Source organism: Coregonus clupeaformis, chromosome 30 (assembly GCF_020615455.1).
Source record: "Coregonus clupeaformis isolate EN_2021a chromosome 30, ASM2061545v1, whole genome shotgun sequence".
NCBI lineage: Eukaryota > Metazoa > Chordata > Actinopteri > Salmoniformes > Salmonidae > Coregonus > Coregonus clupeaformis.
In genome coordinates, this window is record NC_059221.1 from 28,139,792 (window position 1) to 28,147,393 (window position 7,602).

Consider the following 7,602-nt stretch of genomic DNA (forward strand, 5'->3'; position numbering starts at 1 on the left):
ATATAACACAAGGTAGTAGTCACACTAGTCAATCTAGTAAATCTGTCAGCTTTCAGTCACTGGACATTCCATAAATCAGCTGTAAGAACAACCACAGACACCTAGGATGCCCAGTATAACCAGGGTGTGCTTCTTTCAGGGCACACCCCACAGAACTGGCCTTGTCATACAGCAGAGAGAAAGAAAAAAAGAGGAGAAAGAGAGCGAAAACGAGCGAGCGATTGGTTGAAGAGTGAAGAACCTCCCGACAGTTTTTTCTTTCTTTCTCTAGTCAGGAACAGAAAGAAAAAATAACTCCGCGCAGGTGTTTCTTTCACGCCTGCTACGTTAGGTTGGCCGTGTTGTGACCCTTCTGAGAATAGCAGGAGGGAGGAGAGGGATTGAGGGAGTGAGTGCAAAAGAGTGGGTGGTACTTGAGAGAGATACTCGACTGCATAGAATCTCAGAATCATTAGCACCGGTGGAAACTGATCAGATTTGTCTACAGGACAGACGGCTAACCTTTGAACCCTAAAGTAAAGACGGGCAGTCAACCTGCACTGCAGGTGGGGTTGAGGAGGGGGTAGGGCCACAAGCAAGGAAAAGGATTTGTCTGGGAAATCTATTGGGATGACATGGTTCCGGCTGTATGGCCGATGAAGCAAGTGAGACCAATATTAGCAGTCAAACAGCTGCTGCCTGTCCTGGGTGATCTTGTACGACTGTGCTAAAATGATGGAGTGAGGAACATGGAGGACAGAAAGACACAGCAGGAGAGAATAGTCTAGTTTGACAGGAAACGTCTGCTCATGAGCGGCGTTCCGCCTACCGAGGGATGTTAATGTCTGTTAAGGGTTTCTCAACCCCAAGTACTGGGATGCTAAGTTAAAGGTCCAATACAGACATTTTTATCTTCAAATCAAAATATTTCTGGGTAACAATTAAGTACTTTGTGATTGTTTTCAATTCAAATGGTCAAAAAGAAACAAAAATAGCTTCTTAGCAAAGAGCAATTTCTCAAGCAAGATTTTTGCTAGGACTGTCTGGGAGTGGTCTGAGTGGGGTGGGGAAAACAGAAAACTGGCTGTTATTGACAGAGGTTTGGAACGCTCTTTCTTATTGGTCTATTAACTAATTTATGTCACCAGGCAGGCCAAAACTCCATCCCACTACAACAGGCTGAAATTGAAGGCCGTCTTTTCAAACACAGCTTACACTAAAAGGGCATTATCATTTTCACAATATTATTCCAACCTCAGTGTGGAAATATATATAAAACACAGGAGGGAAAAAAAACTGCACTGCACTGGGCCCTTAAATATTGCCCCAGTAAGAACATATTCTTAAAGGTAGACTCAGCTAAATGACATTGCCACGAGCAGCACAGCAGATATTGAGACGAGCGAGATGCAAGACTTTACTCTCACATAGTCACAGAGTATCTGAACATGTGCACGGGTTCGCTTCACACTGTTACAGCATGGGAACCACGGGACCAAAACAGTGGAGAAGTTGAGCATCACGCGTCAATGCTCTTAGTTGTTGCGGAAATTGACCCACTATGCTGTTTACTTTCTGCATATACAGCAAATTATACCAATATTTGTATGTTTTTTCTTTTAATTTGATCAGTGTCATTGTTATTAAACGTAAAGAACACAAATGCTATGACAACTCGCAATATAGCTATATATCCTAATTCAACACCTCTATGGTAAAATGAAGGGTGTAGGTAAGTAAGAAACCAACAATTCACTGACAGATGATCCCATCTAGTCTGGCTGTGGCAGCCACAGTCATAACAACAGGGCAGGCATGTTATTGTAATAGTAAGAAATTCCATATGGCTAAAAGCAGGATCATAGGAAAATCAGCACTATCACTGACCAAACCCCATAATCCTAAAAGCTGAAATCCAAAAACTCTAAGATGTTAATCCCATTCATACCCTGCGCTCACAGAGAAATCCAGTGGGATGAAAATCTGTATAAAACAAAACAAATATCCCCCCTGGTTCACAAAGGAAAGATAATTCAGCTCATCCCCTGATAGTGATGCTCATCCCAGTGTAATCTCTCAGGTGCACAAGTTAGGCCAGGGGGCCAAATGCCGCTCAGACACATTCTGATTTTGCTTCTGGGACTTGATTGTCAAGGCGAACAGTGTGTATGACAGTCATCTGAAGTGTCAACTCTGCTAGTCTGAGAGACACTGACTGAAGTCTCCATGTAAGGCACTATATGTATAAATGTGCTCCCTGTTCACCCTCCTGGACACTGTGAGAAATGTGTTACAGAGTGGCCCAGTTCCTGCCAGACGTCAACACAAGGCAGCAGATCGTGTAAGGTTACAGCAGGGTCGCAGTCGCATAAAATGAAGTGCACATTGACATGAGTGAAAGTATTTTTTGGCAACAACTTACTTGAGACTGACACTGAATAGGGGGTCGTAGTGTGTAAATGTGTGCAAAGCACCTTCTCATGTTCTACTGCCGGTGTGTGGGGTTGTGAGTGGTGTGGTGTTCTGACCTGTAAGCAAGTAATGGAATGAGAGCTATGACATGAGAGAGCCTGGAGGCCTGAATACTGTAGTCACTGATTAGACTCAATCACACTTGCATGATGAGAGAAACCCCAGTGGAGCTCAGATTCCTGTGAGTAAGACTGAGAAATTAGGTGACGACTATTCCAGGACTGCAGGAAAGTCACTCACTCTCATGGCACAGCCATAAAAGTGAATACATACTTCAATCTGCTCGATGGCCAGTACTGTGTAGAGGTGTAGACAGGTTGGGAGGATTCACAAATATATGTTCAAGTGCATCAAAACAAATGAAAACCGTATCCACGTTCAGCAAATAATATCCTACAACTTTGAGAGACAGGCACTCCTAACTGCTAAAAATAGGTTTAGTTATGGAGTGGGCCAATGCCTCTATTGAAAGTAATAGGATATTTTACAAATCAGTGTCCACAAATCCTTACAATGCCCTTTTCATCCATGATGAGTGCCAACACTACTTGTTTTGCTCCAAGTCACATGAAGTTCTTTAAGTCAAAAAATACATGAAGGGTAGCCTATAATCAAAATGTGACAAGTACACAGAAACAGCAAGTATTATCGTTTCATTTGGATTACATTTTTATCAAATGCAAGATAAAATATTGTTCCTGAACAACAAGTTGGCTAATCAGTACAAAAACCTATTAATCTTTATATCTTAAATTGTTACCTTGATACATACCCTCGAATGTGAGCTGCCATATACTCGTACTACGTTAATACTGTACATCAAAATGAAACATACAGTTGTATTGGAATAATACGGATTTAAAAACAATGTTCAAACTTGAAATAAATCTCATTCATATGAAGAACTACCAAATCGCCAGTGCTTTTGTGTACTAAGCAAAATAACATTTTAATACATATTTGTACATGTAGACAGAAGATTCCTGAATTTAGCTGCTCACTTGCTAATATCCACCAATGTTGTCCCACACCCGTCCACCAATGTTGTCTCATATCTCACTCTATAAACACCGGTTTCAATTTTATATAATTTTAATCATTTATACATAATTCAGAAACTCGTATATTTAATATTTACTAACAAGTCTATTTATTAACTAAAATGATCGATATCTATTATGGTACCCCTGAATCCAGTCGATGCTGGGCTGCTGTCTTTCAGTCCGAAAAAAGGCTTTGAACGCCATCTTGTACATTGCAGCTGCTTGGGCCCTGAATACAGGAACCCATTCATTCAAGGAGGGACGCGGACTAGCAAGATAAATTCATCTTTGTGAACCAGCAATTACAAATAGCCCTTTTGAAAGACGGAACATGTTTAACGTGACAAAGATATTACGGAACATCAAATAACTATATGGGAAAACCGAACCTACAGACTCCATATATTGTCTCCTGTTGTAACAAATCTGCTAGTTATTTCAACCCGCGTTCGACAATGGCAACATTGTTGCTACTCGTACTCAACATTCTGTGACAGAATGTCTGGTTCGATAGAACTGAAAGCACCGTTCGCGCGTTTAAATTGTTTGCCGCTTGTAATGTTGACATACAAATTCCCCTCCCGTCACTTTCTTTTCAGTTCTAGCTAGAAACTAACAGGATTAGCTGCTTCCTCGTTACCCATTTCCTCAAATCTACTCCATGAAAGACCATTCACACTGGAGCGGCCAGAGAGGTATGGCTATTAGGTGTAACCACTTGTACAGTAAAACCTATGGCCAGGTTGAACAGATTGTAGAAATCCAATTAACGTTAATTTACTTTCTCTGTATATCATTACATTCAGAGGTTCAAATTAAGGCCAATCAAATGCTGCCGGCCCGTACACTAATAAAGTAGCAAGCTGGCTAAACATACTACTTACTAGTTAGCAATATAGGTGGCTGGTTTATGCAATAGCTCTTCATACATTATACATTTACGTCATTTAGCAGACGCTCTTATCTAGAGCGACTTACACTTAGTGAGTGCACACATTTTTCATACTATAGACACGGGATTGTTGCTGCTTTTAGTTGTATATTAAGGCCATAATCCAGTACCACCATAGTTGTCATGCCAGATATGATTTAGCTAGCTAACTGTAACGCGAGCTAATTTAGTGGTTGGCTGACATAATGGCTTTTCAGCGAATGACAACCTAAACAGATTGCTAGCAAACTAGGCGATAATGTTAGGCTGGACACATTCGAAACCGAATGTCCTAACAGCAGCTAGCTCCATCTTGGTTGGCAACTGTTGGCAGGCTCACACGCCCAATCGGAAACATGTCCAAGCGTCTTGCTAACTGCAAACGTAGGCTGTAGAATGGCTTTCTATACCATCTCCGTCTGTGGTATGGACTACGAAATAGTGGGGGGTGGTGCACTGGTAGCTAATTAGCTAGCTGTTGGCTCCAGTGATGTTGAAGTAGTCTCCCTCTATTACCACCTAACGTTACTTGTTACAGTTGTATTATAAACAAATCCTCTATGGATTATATTACCACTTAATCCTTGGTAAAATACAAAATTAGATGCATTAAGACGTTATGCATCACCATCTATGACATTTGGTAGAATTTAGTTAACTAAATTAGTATTTTAGATGGTTGGCTGTAGCTAATTTGATAACTACCTAGCTAGTCATCTAGGAATGTCAACCAACGTCGAACACATTCATCTTTATTTACAAAATCCAATTAGACTGAATCTGTTAGATGCGTGACATACAGTGTAACTCAAATTCAGACGTTGACAGTTTTAACTAGCTTTAGCTTGTGATCTTACGAATACAAGCTAACTTCCACTAGCTTTGAGGTTTACATTTAGCTGCCAGCTAGCCCACTCACTGGTATTGCAAAACCTAAGCCACGGCAAATCGCACAAACCGCACCAGATAAAACAAAAACTTTGCATAAAAGTTATATACTGTGACTACCTACGACCACAACTCAAATGAGTACAACATCTAATAATTTAAAGTGAATGTATTGTGTATTACCAACTAGCTACCTACCCCCACCTAGTTAGCTTCAACCAGCGAGTCACTCAACCCAATTTAACCCCTTCCGCCTGTCTTCCTAGCTAGCCATCTCAGACAATGTTAGTTACAGAAGTACAGTAGTAAGCTACGTCTTTAGATAAATACGTTGCCATTAATGCGTCCCAATTCATAACTAACTTACCTGTTTTCAGTCGAGGGTATCCGTTGTTTATATCGCATTGACCATAAACAGCGAAGATCTACTCCTCTCCACCTAGCTAGCACACAGACTAGAGCTAGCAAGCTATCGAGGAGTGGCACTCCCCGAACAGAGAATTTCGATCCGCCAAGAGGATACACACCGGCACAAAGATGAGGAAATGTTCACCCTACTAAACCAACGCGTTGTGGAAAAACAATGCGTTTGAGAGTCTAGGGATGCTCTTCTAATTCACAACAGTCTCGTTCCAATCTTCTAACTATCCTTCTTGCCTTTCCCACCGTCGTTCCCCAATCACCAGTATCTCAAACGCTTTCCCCGGCCATCAAACAGCAGAGATGGGCGCGGTAACCCTGCTCTCAGCTCTGGGAAACCCCACGTTACGGCTGCGTCATAACGCACGGCAAAGGGTCGTTGTCGATTAAAAAAAATTAAAAAATTGGTGGATTTGCTACAGAATTCATGTAGCCTAATACTAGAAAACTAGCCCGCTTCAAAATATTGTATTTTCATATTTTTGTTTGTACTCCCTTGAAAATCCATTCCTGAACCTTATAGCATTTTTGTGATAAAACAAACATACAAGATAGGCTTCTACTAGACAACCACCAGTATACTCTAGTGTAAAGTAATAGGGTACTGCTAGGCAATTTGGATAATTTAGGGAACTAGTCAATAAATGCTCTGGCTGGACAACAAATTGTGTTGTAATGATTTGGTTGTATTCTGATTTCAGCTATATAGTTGTTGTGCATACAGAGCTCTCCCTTGCCCTCCATTTGGCAAATCTGACCATAACTCTATTCTCCTGATTCCTACTTACACGCAAAAACGAAAACAGGAAGTACCAGTGACACGCTCAATACAGAAGTGGTCCGATGAAGCGGATGCTAAGATACAGGACTGTTTCGCTAGCACAGACTGGAATATGTTCCGTGATTCATCTGATGACATTGAGGAATTTACCACATCAGTCACCAGCTTCATTACCAAGTGCATCGACAACATCATCCCCACAGTGACCGTACGTACATATCCCAACCAGAAGCCATGGATTACAGGCAACATCCGCACTGAGCTAAAGCTGGCGCTTTCAAGGAGCGGGACATCAATCCAGACGCTTATAAGAAATCCTGCTACGCCCCCCGACAAACCATCAAACAGGCAAAGCGTCAATACAGGACCAAGAACGAATCCTACTACACCAACTCAGGCACTCCTCTGATGTGGCACGGCTTGAAAACTATCATGGATTACAAAGGGAAACACAGGCGCGAGCTGTCCAGTGATGCAAGCCTACCAGACGAGCTAAATACCTTCTATGCTCGCTTCGAGGCAAGCAACACTGAACCATGCACGAGAGCACCAGCTGTTCCAGACGACTATGTGATCTCGCTCTCCATAGCCGATGTGAGTATGACCTTTAAACAGGTTAACATTCACAAGGCCGCAGGGTCAGACGGATTACCAGGACGCGTACTCAGAGCATGCGCTGACCAGCTGGCAAGTGTCTTCACTGACATTTTCAACCTCTCCCTGACCCAGTCTGTAATAATTACATGTTTCAAGCAGACCACCATAGTCCCTGTGTCCAAGAATGCCAAGGTAACCTGTCTAAATGACTATCGCCCGTAGCACTCACATCTGTAGCCATGAAATGCTTGGAAAGGCTGGTCATGGCTCACATCAACACCATCATTCCAGCACCCTGGACCCACTCCAATTCGCATAACACCCCAACTGATTCACAGATGACATAATCTCTATTTCTCCCCACACTGCAATTTTCCACCTGGACAAAAGGAACACCTACGTGAGAATGCTGTTCATTGACTACAGCTCAGCGTTCAACACCGCCACGTTGAGTGAGAAAGTTATAGAGGCATAAATATCATACCCCTCAA

At 42.1% G+C, this 7,602-nt stretch overlaps 1 protein-coding gene across 1 annotated transcript in view; it reads right to left on the minus strand.

Annotated features, from left to right (window-relative positions):
- The window catches only part of LOC121545580 (guanine nucleotide-binding protein G(I)/G(S)/G(T) subunit beta-1), an 81,106-nt gene extending 75,040 nt beyond the window's left edge, over window positions 1-6,066 (minus strand). Inside the window, exon 1 of the mRNA XM_041856228.2 lies at window positions 5,681-6,066. The gene's annotated coding sequence lies outside the window, so the exon portion shown is untranslated. The remainder of the gene's footprint in view (window positions 1-5,680) is intronic.
- Window positions 6,067-7,602: the final 1,536 nt, after the last annotated feature.